Here is a 13,286-nt window from a genome sequence, read left to right as displayed (position 1 = left end):
GTCCATTTTAGTTCGCTGATTCCCAAGATGTTGATGTTCAGTCTTGCCATCTCATGTTTGACCACCTCCAGCTTACCTTGATTCATTGATCTTACATTCCAGGTTCCTAAACAATATTGTTCTTTACAGCATTGGATCTTCTTTTCACCACCAGACACATCCACAGCTGAGTGTCCTTTCGGCTTTGGCCCAGCCGCTTCACTCTTTCTGGCGCTACTTGGAAATACCCTCTGCTCTTCCCTGGTAGTATATTGGACACCTTCCGACCTGAGGGGCTCATCTTCTGGCATCATATCTTTTTAGCCTTGTGATACGTTCCATGGGGTTTTCTTGGCAAGAATACTGGAGTGGGTTGCCATTTCCTTCTCCAGTGGACTACATTTTGTCAGAACTCTCTGCCATGACCTGTCTGTCTTGGGTGGCCCTGCACGGCATAGCTTATGGCTTCACTGAGTTACGCAAGCCCCTTCGCCCCAACAAGGCAGTGATCCTTTAAATTCAATAGGGATTATTGCTGATGAAGAGAGGTAACTTGTGTGTGCCTTTGAACTGTGCCCTGAAAAGTGTGTGACTCACAAGCCACTGCTTAATTTCTAAAATGAAGGATAGTGTGATTCAAAGCCTCCCTAAAATTCAGGGCAGGCCCAAGACACTTTGCTGTCTGAGGCAAAGAACAAGATGGCATTCCCTTCCATTCCTTGTTCAAAAGCTGACTGGAGTGGCAGAAGAATGTGTCTTCAACACTGATGATGGGACAGTATCTTGTACTGCACCCAGAGACAGCAAGCTAACTTAGGGGGGTGCAGACCAGGCCACATCTAGGGATGGCGGAGAATTTCTCCACGAATCTTCGGGAGGCCGAGTGCTGACGCATTCAGCCCCCCGAAAGTGTTGGGGAAATTTTCCGCCGGTCCCCCGCCCCCCCCCCCATGGGGTGGGACTTTCCTTCGGCGAATGTCCCTCTTGGTGGCGGGTCCCGGCGGCATTTCATCGGGGGCGGGGGCGGCGGCCGGTCTCCCGACCGGCTGCCACTGCCGCCATTACAAAATAAAAAAGTACAGTAAAAACAACAACACACACCCGTGATAGGCTACGTGACGATTTACGTAGCCTATCATGGCTAGATTTCCAAAGTCAGCCATGATAGGCTACGTAAATCGTCACGTAGCCTATCACGGGTGACTTTGGAAAAAAAAAAAAGCGCGTACGCAAATGGTGGCGCCCCATGGGCACCGCCATTTGCGTTCCTTATTTGGACAGGGGTAGTCTACATAAAGATTTACGTAGACTACGGCGAAAATAAGGGAACGCTATTTGCGTTGCCCTTATTTTCGCCGTAGTCTACGTAAATCTTTACGTAGACTAGATGTGCCAAAATAAGGAACACAAATGGCGGCACCCATGGGACACCACCATTTGCGTATGCGCTTTTTTTTTTTCCAAAGTCACCCGTGATAGGCTACGTGATGATTTACGTAGCCTATCACGGCTGACTTTGGAAATCTAGCGTGATAGGCTATGCAAATCGTTACGTAGCCTATCACGGGTGTGTGTGGTTTTTGTTTTTTCTTACTTTTTCTTTTCGCGGCCGGGGAGACGGGGCGCTCCTCCCTGGCCTGAATTTTGCCGGCGAGGGATGGGGCGCCTCCCCCCCCGGCCTGTATTTCGGCCGGGCGAGGCGGGGCACTTCCCCCCCTCGCCTGAACTTCGGGGGGAGAAGCGAAGCGCCTCCCCTCCCACCGCGAAGCAAGCTGCAGGACAAGGTAAGTCCCTTTCGTCCATCCCTACATGGCACACAGGTCTCTCCTCAACACCTTACTGCCTCCTCCTAGCATCTGCTGCTTGAGGCAACTACTTCACTCTGCCTAATGGTAGGACCAGCCCTGCTGCAATGCATGCTCTCTAACTTAGGAATCCTTCCTCACCAAATCTTGGTTATTGAATTCAGTCTCCAGACAGTTGCTGGTAAGTTAAGTGATTTCTTTACAAGGTTATATACAGCTCCCTGGCAGGGATTCTAATGCAGGCCTGTAGCAGAATTTCTTCTAAAGGTTTAGTGGGAGAGGAGACTGGGCTGTACTTAAGGGGACAGTGCACAATTCATTCCCCACAGATACTGAAGCTGAAGCTCAAATATTCTGGCCACCTAATGCGAAGAGAAAACTCCCTGGAAAAGTCCCTGATGCTGGGAAAGACTGAAGGCAAAAGGAGAAGGGGACGGCAGAGGATGAGATGGCTAGATAGCATCACCGATGCAATGAATATGAATTTGAGCACACTCTGGGAGAGAGCGGAGGACAGGAAGGCCTGGCGTGCTATGGTCCATGGGGTCACGAAGAGTCGGACATGACTGAACGACTGAACAACAACAAGCACAATTCATTGTGGTGACTACAACACACTTCCAATTTTATATTGGACAGGGGTGGGGGGGGATGATTGTTCAAATATAAGAGAAAGCCACTCTGCACATGGTTAAAAACACTCTTATTCTTTCACATGTTGCTTGGCAATGGAAACAAGATCTGGGGCTAAAATTTAGCAGGTGCTGTAGGATTGCCACAGGACTCTCATAGTTCTGTTTTTCCATTACATATAGAATTAAAAAAAAAAAACATTTTTATTGAAAAGTTTTCACACACACACACACAATTGTTTTAAAAAATTTCAGTGGCACATTGTAAGAAATCCTGCCAGCATAAACTGTTCTGTAAAGCAAATGTAAACAATATAGCCACAACAAGAAAACAGACACTCTAAAAGGAAAACCAACAATGCCAGGTCTGTGTGGAGGTGTGTTGATCCCTAAATGATGATGATGTGAAGATTCTACACATGCTCAGAAGCACTCTCTCCTTTCTTAGTACTTTACACGGCTCGAGACTAGCATATATTTTTTTTAACCTCCTGGGGCTCAGCGCTTTTGACAGTTTCAAAATGGCTAGCCTGCCTCTCAAGAGTTCAAGGGAGTGGGTAAAATCAGACATCCGGCACACACACGCTCACGCACGTACTCAAGAGCCTCCATAAAGCTTGCCTCTCTTTTTGTGGCTATATACCTTGTGTACTTTCCGGAAGGGGGTGTGTGTAAGTGGCTTTTTTTCCTAAAGGTAGGTGTGGATGTTGGCCGCGACATCCTGGGGGCGAGCAGAGCGGGCTCATGTGTGATGGGGGGGGGGGGTGCTGCCTGCGTGAAGATTGTGTTTGTGGGCGCGCGTGTGTGTCCGCATCCGCGCGTCCCACGCTGTGCGGAAACGGCTGCTGTTCGATGTACACCGCGCATCCACCCGCAGATGCACACAGACGCACACGCAGCCGGAGCAGCCGCGCCGCCGCCGCCGCCGCCAGCAGCAGCAGCACCCAAATCACATGCAAGCGGACGGAGATCACGCCGGGGCCGGAGGAGCGGGTCCTTGGCGCCCCCGTTCTGCGATCCTCGAGCGCTCGCGGCGCTGATCGCGGCGCCCTCGCCAACCTCCTCCTCCATCCCAGAGGAGATGGTGATTCGGAACCGGGAACCCGGAGCAGGAGGGAGGGGGAGGCATCCACGAGGGGCGAGAGGAGAGCAGGGGGAGCGCGCGCGTGCGCGCACACGCGCACACACACACGCGCGCAACCCAAACAAACCTCGCTCGCCTCCGCCGTTTGTCAACAGATCATTTGCAAAGGAAACCTGAGACCGGCGAGCCCTGAGAGACGGCCGGAGGATTCCGGAGCCTTTGTGCTTCCCCCGAGGCCGTGTTTATGCTGAGCGGGGTCGATCTGAGCAAGGTAAGTCGAGCGGCGGGTGGGAGGCGTTGTTCGGTGTCTGCCTGATCGCGGAGAGTCTGAAAAGAACGAAAGGCGAGCATCGTGAATCATCCTCGCGTCTTTCTTTCCTTCGCGCCGCGGAGAGTTGCGAATGAGCTGGTGAAACTGACAGATGGCTCCAAGCGGACTCTTCGGAGTGCCGGGAGATGCCCGAAGGCATTCTCTATAAGCAAGGGGGCGGGGGGGGGGTCTTCCTTCGCTTCCCTCTCTCGTTTAATGCGCCGGAAAGTGGCGGGGGGGGGGGCTTGGAAGCGGGGAGGGGGGAGGCTGTTTCCGTGCCCAGAACTGCTTTTATGAATAACCACATGCCTCCTGAAAGGCTGCCTTGGATGGAGTAGGGTGATTCCCGGTGAAACAGGCGCCCTTGAACAAACTGTGGCATGCACATTTATGAAGCTTTTCTGAGCTGTCAAAGGACAAGGGTCCCTCCTAGCTAGCTGAGGATCATATTAGAGACATGTGCACTTTCTTCCGCCTATGAAGTTGATTAAAGTAACTTGCTGATAGAAAAAGCTCGAATCAAAAATACATTGGTTTGCATCCAGACTTAGTCATACTGGGAGCAGACCCATTGACATCCATGGGACTTCAGCCACTAACTGAAGTCCCATTGACTTCCGTGAGATGACTCTAAGCATGGCTAAGTCAGGATCCGACCTGCTGATTTCCCCCTCTTTTAAGCCAAGGTGCATCCTTTTTCTTAAAGAGTTCCGCCAAAGAGATCGTTTGTTTGCAAAGTTGTAAATGTACGTTCGAGTGTTAGCTATATTCACACAGAGTTATTGATATATATGGTTGTGTCGTGGTGTGTGTGTTTTTAAGTGGTGTACAACGTGCTCACTTTGATACCTGTGCATCTTTTACATAAACATATCCAAGTTGTCAAGCAGATTGATATATTTAAAGGCCAGGGACAAGTAAGTCCATGTATACAGATTATGTATGTACTGTCCATATTTATAGTACCACTTGGACTTCATTCAAATTGAGTTACATAATGATTAAGATAAAAATAAGCTGCGTATTTACAGTTTCTTGCCACCCAAACTCCACCTGCCACATCAGTGCTAAAATGAATGAAGAACGGTCCTTACTTGTTCCCCTCATCTTTAAAGGGAACGTTAATGTTGTCAAGAGGCAGTGTCACTTAGCAAATGAACAGCCATCAAGCCCTTACCGCCAAGAGAAAAAGATTTCAATCAATAATCCTATCCTATATATTCAGTAATGCTGAAAATCTGCCAGGGTCAGTTTAAAAGGAGGAGAATAGCAGCAAAGCCAGGCAGACTTCTGAAGGGTGAGACCTGCTGGGTACACAAGAGAGCATTGGCTTCTAAAACAGGCAGATTTTGTTCAAGTTTCTCAGGTTCCTCTGAGTTCCAGCTGACATTCATGCAAGGCAGTAAGAGAGGGCTGCCCAAAACTTTTGCTCAAATCACGGCCCACATTTGTGCCTCCCAGAGCTGGTTTGATGATTGCTGACTTGAGCAAAATCAAACCACACTGTCAGCTAATGGTGTTTGTAAGATTGGGGGTAATTATAGGACAAGGATTTTTATTGAAGAATCTGGAAATGATTTTGATCTGAACAGTGAGGTGCAGCCCCCAAATTATTTTATTTTACCAAACAAATCCCATCTCTCTTCAACAAATCCCATTTCTCGCATTTGCTAGTTTTCAAACTCCATCATATATTTCCAGCTGCCTTGTTAAATGTTTTAAATACATACATCTTCCTCCATTCAATTGCCATCATATCAGTCTTCATTGGCTTCTGTCTGATAACCACTAAAACATGTTGTCATCCACAAAAAGGACATGATGTTGTATAGGATGTTTGTACTTCTAAGCATCTTCCCATTAGCTGCAGCATTTTAAACAACTTTTGGCTTGACAGTACATTCAAGATGCCTGAGCATGCATTTATTTATCTTTGCACTTTTTTGCAAGTGTAATTGACATCTTGCAGCTTGGCATTCAAAAGTGTGGAGGGGGAAGTAGATTTAAAGGAACCTCCTCATTCCAGAGAGCTTGAAGCTATGCTAAACAGTTTCTGTTGCCCAGTCTGCTACTTAATTTTCAGCGTACTCAGTTTCTTGTTGGCGTACATTCATCCCTGGAGCAATAATATTTTGCAAACTTTTGAGCTGGGAGCTCTTCAGTATTCTGCTGTTTTCTTCATCAGAATATTTTAAAGATGACTGCACAGTTCACAGTTTAAAATGAATCCATAACATAGGGCAGAGGTTCTTGTTTCCCTAAAATGAGGAAGTCTTTTAAATGTTACAGTTGACCAGTACAGATGCCTCTAGACTAGGCAAGAGTGGTGGTTGTGGTGGTGATGTATTCATTACACCAGATGCATGGAAGAAGTGATCTTCAGGTTAGGGACCCTAATATTTTAACTTCTTAAAACATACTCACTTAAGTAGACATGAAACTTGCATGCTCTTGTTTTCTTGGTCCTGCTCTCTCACGCATTCAAATATATGTGAGCATTTCCAATACACACAGGTCCTTTTATAAGTTAAGGCATTCTGGATTTATTTATTTATTTATTTATTTATTTATTAACATTTATATACCACCTTATTGCTAGAAAGCCATCAAGGTAGTGTGCAGCAGTTTAAAAAAAATAATGCCTTAAAACAATAAAAAAGAGCATTAAAATAGTAAAACATTAAAACAACTACGTAATTTAAATGGTTGGATTAAAGAGATGTATCTTCACACCAGTGGAAGTTGGTGGCTCCAGTGTCAGTGGGGTGGTGGATCTACTCTGGGTTTCAGTCAGAACCAGTCAGAATTCGACAGGAGATATCCAGAGAGCTAACCAGTCTGAACTCTAAAGGAGCCATCGGCTTCCACCGCTTCACACCCTTTCTAAAAGCCAAGATATTTCACACATGCTGACCAACAGGGCTCTACAGGTACTGGTGCCCTCAAAAAGGCCTCTCCTGCAGATCTTAATACCTGGGCAAGTTCATAACGAGACAAATAGGCTCTTAGATAGCCAGGTCCTAAACTGTTTATGGCTTTGAAGGTTAAACCAACACCTTGAATTGAGCCTGGAAAGCAATTGGCAACCACTGCATGTCTTTTAAGATGGGTGTAATATGGCCCAGGTACAGTCACCAGTTAGTAGCCTAGCTGCTGCATTTTGTACCAGCTGTAGCTTTCAGATGCTTTGCAAGGGTAGCACTGCATAGAGCACATGGAGAGAACAGTCTAAGCATGTTGTAAACAAGGCATGGTTTTAAGTACTGGGTGCAACTTTATTTCCAAATGTGATGCTTGTATCTCTTATGTTTTGATTTGGCAAGGAATTTAAAATGCCTGACCTGAATCCTTCCAGTCAAAAGGGGCTTTGCCCTTGACTTTAAAGGCAACACAACTGAAAATGTTTAATTGGTTCAGAAATTCACGTGGAGATATTGCTGGTGATCTCAAGAGAAGAAAATGGATTGACTGTATGCATCTCCTACAGCTACAGTGCTTAGAAACTTGAATCAGACAGATCCATCAATAACACTTCAAAAATGGATTGCTGTCATCCCTTGTCCTCCCATTTGTCTTTGGCATTACAGGAGAAAATAACTATTATTTCTTTATGGCCAGTGACCTTTTTCCTTCTAGTATGTGCTTGGCATAGTGATGCAATGCCTGTTGCATTTGATGCTAAAATTGTGGAAAGCATCTTAGTTTGCTTGTTGCAGTGTAAAAGCAGTATCCTCTCTGTAGCTATCTGTATATAAGTAGTTAACTACATAGTATATACACCTATTATATTATATGCAGTCTACATGTGGCCTAAGAACTCTGTAAGACACATTGATAGGGTTGCTGTTGTTTGGTGTACTTAAAAACAATGTGGACAAACATACATTGCTATATGTGTGTGAATATATACACATATATATTAATATTTAATATAGATATTAAAGTGAGTCACCCCCCCCAAAAGACACTTCTGCCTTAAAATTCTACTGCTTATAAAAATGATACCTGCTTAGCTAATAATGTAAACACAGCATCCATGATCTACCCAAAGCAGTCTCTATAGTTGTGCAAAATTTCAGAGTGACCTGGTAAAACTTGACAGAAGTACAGCAAGTTAAAAGGTGCTGAAAATTGACACATTCATACTTTTTACTCCAAGCTGTGGCTTGGCATATCTTACATTTATTTCAAATTTTGGTGGTAAATACTGGTGTAGTTTATTCAGGTTTGTTGAAGAGATGTGCCTTTCATTGGTTAGGTGAAGTTCTGAGCAGTGGTTCAAACATTATTAAGGTTTTCCTGCCCCATGAAAGCCTATGGCAGCAACTGCTGGCAACGCTATGTGGGGCATGCTCAGTGTCACTCTGAAGCTAGAATGCAGCCAGTACTCCAGGGTTTTGAGAGAAATTCCAGTGTTCCTGTCAACATTCTGACAGGAGGAGAGGTGTAGGCTGCCAACTGAGGTAAGAGTGAGGGAATTTGGAAAGCTGGGTGAATCCATCTCCGAGATTGATAATTTACCAATAAAGAGGGAATAGGGATGGAAAGGAAAAGGGTATGCTGGACTAGAGGGGCATACCTGTTCATTTGCACACAACTATCCAGCTAATTGTGTGCTTGTGGGCTTGGGGGTGTTGTTTCAGAATCATTCCATAAGCTGGAAATACTGCAGAGCTATTTTATCAGTATTGTGCTAGTGCGAATGCCTGTAAGGGTCTGTGGTAAAGTGCATGAAACAGACTGTGGAGAATGAGGAATTAACATTTGTAGGAGGGGCCATCTGCCCCTTAAAGGCAGTATAGAAAGAACCCGTTGTTGTTGTTGTTGTTGGCTGTTACTGTTAAGATGCCTGATGGAGGGAGGAAAGGGGATAGGAAACAAAAGTCTTGATGTAAGCCATACTCAGAAGTAAGTCCTATGCCTCTGGAAATAGGGATGGGAGGCTGGAACAACAGCTGCTATAAACTATAATCCTATGCAGGCTACTCAGAAATAAGCCCTACTGACAGGGCTGGACAAGTTCCCAAAGCCACTTCCAATCCCATATTTTCTTCCTCAGATGTAAGTTGGATTTCATTTAATGGAACTTACTTCTAGTAAGTCAGAATAGAAGTGCAGCCTCCATTTGGAATACAGCCCCCTTATTATAAATTGAAGTTGGGGGTTCTAATAAACAGCTCTTGATCCTCCCTTTTTGTTATAATTCAGCCAAAGAAGCCTCCTGAATATCTCAGAAGTTCCCTAGATTGTGTTTTTTAGTGGCCCTGTTGGAAACACATTGGGGAAGGGTGGTTAGGCTGATCATGGTGCATGGTGGATACCACTAACCACTGCGAGTGCTATTGCCACATGTGCAGGTAACCATGTTCCACAACGTGGTTAGACTAACGATTCTCTAACCACTCTCCCTCCTGCAGGAACCTACAGTCTTCTGGATAGGTGGCCATGCATCCCAGTGGCCCTTGTGCTTTCAGCCATTTTGGTGTTCGTGGCTGTTCCTTCTTTAGCTGCTCCTGGCACGGAGTTCTATGGCAGCTGTCAGTTAACCACGGATGCTGTTCAGACATCACGCTAAGCTATGGTAGAGCCCACTTACCATCTTGCAGCAAGTGGTTAGTGAATGTGGTCAGTCCATGGTTAATAAACCACCATGACTGGGACAGATGCCTGTTCAGACATCACACTAAGCCAACATGCTTAGCTCAAAACTCCTAACATTCATAGCTTAGCATGAGGACTGAACAGGGCCAGTTATTCCTAATAAAAGCATTACCCTACTGTTATGCTTTTGATTTGTTCCAATTAGCAAACATGGTTACCTTCCTTTATGCTTTGTTTGAGGTGTACACCTAAAAAAATAAGTGTGCACCTTGAAATGGAGTCATGATTACCATTAGTTAAATATTTATAATCCCATGTATCATATAGGTTGACTTGCAAGAAAACAGATTCCAATACCTTGGGTGGAAATTCCCTTTTCAATAACCAGGGAAATTAAATTATTAAAAACCCACCAGTTTAAGAGCAGAGTTAAAGCTATCTCATGTTGGCTCAAGCTCCACAAAGCCAGGAAATTAGCAGCTAAGGCTTAATTCCCCACAATAAGTGATGATATTGTGCGATGTCACAAATCGTGCTTGCTTACAACTTACCCTCCATGCACCCACATTTCCCCCTGCTCTTTCAGGCCCAAATTCAGATGCAGAGGATGGAGTGTCTGGGACCAGCAAAGGTGCCCCACATTGTGCTGGTCCTGTATGCAAGTCGTAAGCAAGCACAATTTGTGACATTGCACAACATCATCACTGATCACAGGGCACATCAGTTAAGGGATCAGCCTCAGCTTCCAACTGATGTTTTTCATCAATGATGTCTGATATGGAGTGATGACTTTTATCAAAGCTGTGGTGTGGATGGAAAAAGTTAAGCTCTCCTCTCCCCATACACCATGGTCCCAATCCAGATTGCCCCACCCCCGTGACTATTGTTCAACATCCACAAAAAGATACTTGTAATGCAATCATACACTGCCCAAGAACAAGGAAGAGGTGGCTTCTGCCCTGCAAAGTCCAAACTAGGAATGCTGGCAGGAAATGGTGGGAACTGCACATCTGAAGGCATCAGGTTGGGGAAGGCTGGCATATCTTAGCCCCTTCTAAAAACTACAACTCCTCACCCAATGTTTGCCACATTAACATGATAAATAACTGCCCCTCTCCCATTTTTGGGTTGTGGACAGATTTGGCATTTTGAAAAAGTGTTGTGAGTGTTTTCACAAACTGGCTGCTGCAAAATGGTCGCCCATTCATGATATAGCTACCATGGTGGGCACGGCCAGTCACAAGACACTCATTTCCCAGAAGGCAAACTGGGAGACTAATAAAAAAAGTAACTTGAAGAAGAACCAAAGCACAAGACAGAGGTGCGAGTCTGAGCTCCAAAATACAAAAACACTCTTTTGAATCCAAATAAAGATGGTGCTGGAGAGCTGAACTTTCATTTGCAGTGTGCCAGCCTCCCAGTTAAAAAAAACAACAATTATTTTTAAATCTTAAGAAACAAAATAAAAATCAGGAGGGGCACAGGGGTATCCATGTTGGAAACCCCAAATATATGCCATGTTTGGAATTTCTCCTCTCCCTGCTTCCCCCACCCCGCCCCAGACTCCTCACAATTGAAGAGAAAAAGAAGAAAGACACATTCTATAAAAATACGAAGATCCCTGCTGGGTCAGACTGAGGTTAATCTAGTCTAGCATTCTGTTTCCAGCCAGATGGGCAGGAATGTGAGGGGGCTTTCCCCGTTGTTTGTTCCTAGCTTCTGATATCCAGATATATACTGCTGGGAATATGGAAGCTCCTTTGCTAATAGCACTTGATAGACGTATCCTCAATTAATGTGTCTAATCTTAAACATTTAAAGCCATCTAAGCTAGTGGCCATCACCACACCTTCGTCACAATCAATTCCATCATCAACTGGTAAAATACATGAAGACTTAATCTGTGCAGCATTGCTTTGTGAGGTTATAAAATAAGAACCCTTCTGTATATCACTTTGAGTTCTGTGGTGGAAAGAAGGTGGGATACAAATGTACTAAATAAATAAATGCACATACCCATCCAAATAAATTTGCCACATTTATCCCTACCCCCCCCCACAAAAAAAAGAATGTCCCTACATGGATCTCACCAGTTAATTTCCAGACTGATCCTTTGCAAATTCATCCCAAAACATTCCTTGTTCTTCCAAGACCCTTGGAACTTCATGATGAACACACTGATTTAGAGATGGACAAATCTGTCAATTTTCATTTCTCATTTTTCCAGTCTTGTATTTGGTTTGTCCCAAACAGGGAGAATTTCTTTTTAAAACCTCACATGAACATTCATAAGCATTTTTGTGCACATCTCTTCTAATACATACATTTTTCCTAATATACACACTTTTTACAAGCAACTTTCCTAGTATACTGCATTTTGACATTATTTTCCCTAAAATAGACATTTTAAATGCATGTTTAATTGGTGAACTCCATTGTGAAATTCAGAGGAACTGAGTTTCGATGCACATTGTGGTTCATAAGTGTGAAATTAGGTAAGTTTGCATTAAAATCCATCTGTATCACTCCATTAGCTTACATGACTTTCCACTAGAGGAAACTAGGTTCCAAACTATGAGCAAGAAGGGAATCCATCTAAAGTTATGTTTGCACAAGCGTGGTCATGCAAGCGGTTGTGCATTACACATGTGCAACCAGTTGTGCATAACTCTTGTGCAAGCTGTTGTGCAACTGGTTGTGAATACTGCTTGCACAACCGGTCACACAATTGCTTGCACAATGAAAAGTGTCAGTAGAGTGTCAAAGAGCTAACGCTCTTTGAGTTTGGCGAATTACACCAATGGATACTGTCCTGAACAAATTTCTCCCTCATCCACACTGAGAAATATGGCATTTGGCACAAACAATAAACAGCCAGGCCTCATAACAAGTAGGGAGGGCATATAGCTAACATTTGCTTTCTCAGAACCATGCCAGATACCCTCAGGATGCACCCACCAGAAATCCTAACACCACTGCTACAACCGAGGCTGCAAGGAACAAGGAAACTACTGAGGTAAGTTTTGGGAGAGGGAGCCCATACCTCTAAGTGGGACACCTGAACACTTTCCACACATGCATAGGGGTGCACGAAAGCCACTTACCTGGTCTCGCAGCTTGCTTCGCGGTGAGGGGGAGGTGCTTCGCTGCTCCCCCCGAAGTTCAGGCTGGGGGGGGAGGCTTCCCTCCTCGCCCAGCCAAAATTCAGGCTGGGGGGGAGGCTTCCCGCCTCGCCCGGCCGAAATTCAGGCCGGGGAGGAGGCGCCTCGCCTCGCCCGGCCGCGAAATAAAAAGTTAAAAAAAACAAAAAAACGCCCCCCTGATAGGCTACGTGACGATTAACGTAGCCTATCATGGCTAGATCTGCAAAGTCAGCCGTGATAGGCTATGTTAATCGTCACATAGCCTATCACGGGTGACTTTAAAAAAAAAAAAAAGCGTACGCAAATGGCGGCCCCCATAGGTAGCCGCCATTCGCGTTCCTTATTTGGTCGCTGTAGTCTATGTAAATCTTTACATAGACTACAGCGACCAAATAAGGAACGCGAATGGTGGCTCCCTATGGGGGCCGCCATTAGCCGTATGAGCTTTTTTTTAAGTCACCCGTGATAGGCTACGTGACGATTTACGTAGCCTATCACGGCTGACTTTGCAAATCTAGCCGTGATAGGCTACGTTAATCGTCATGTAGCCTATCACGGGGGCGTGGGGTTTTTTTTTAGTTTTATTGGAATGGCGGTGGCAGCAGCCGGTCGAAAGCTCGGCTGCCGCCCCCGCCCCAGACGAAGACCCGACGAACCGTCGGCTGGACCCGCCGCCGGGAGGGACATTCGGCAAAGGTAAGTCCCGTCCCGGGGGGGGGGCAGGGGGCAGGG

General features: G+C 45.4%; 1 protein-coding gene across 2 annotated transcripts in view; it reads left to right on the top strand.

Moving 5' to 3' along the window:
- The first annotated feature begins 3,134 nt into the window (after positions 1-3,134).
- The window catches only part of KCNB2 (potassium voltage-gated channel subfamily B member 2), a 276,957-nt gene continuing 266,805 nt past the window's right edge, over positions 3,135-13,286 (top strand). For both annotated transcript variants that reach the window (XR_014790096.1, XM_084849281.1), the window contains exon 1: positions 3,135-3,771. The gene's annotated coding sequence lies outside the window, so the exon portion shown is untranslated. The remainder of the gene's footprint in view (positions 3,772-13,286) is intronic.

Source organism: Heloderma suspectum, chromosome 4 (assembly GCF_057233095.1).
Source record: "Heloderma suspectum isolate Gila_16-S chromosome 4, 16-S_ref, whole genome shotgun sequence".
Classification (NCBI taxonomy): domain Eukaryota; kingdom Metazoa; phylum Chordata; class Lepidosauria; order Squamata; family Helodermatidae; genus Heloderma; species Heloderma suspectum.
The sequence above is the reverse complement of the archived record's forward strand: the minus strand, read 5'-3'. Positions and strand labels throughout refer to the sequence as shown.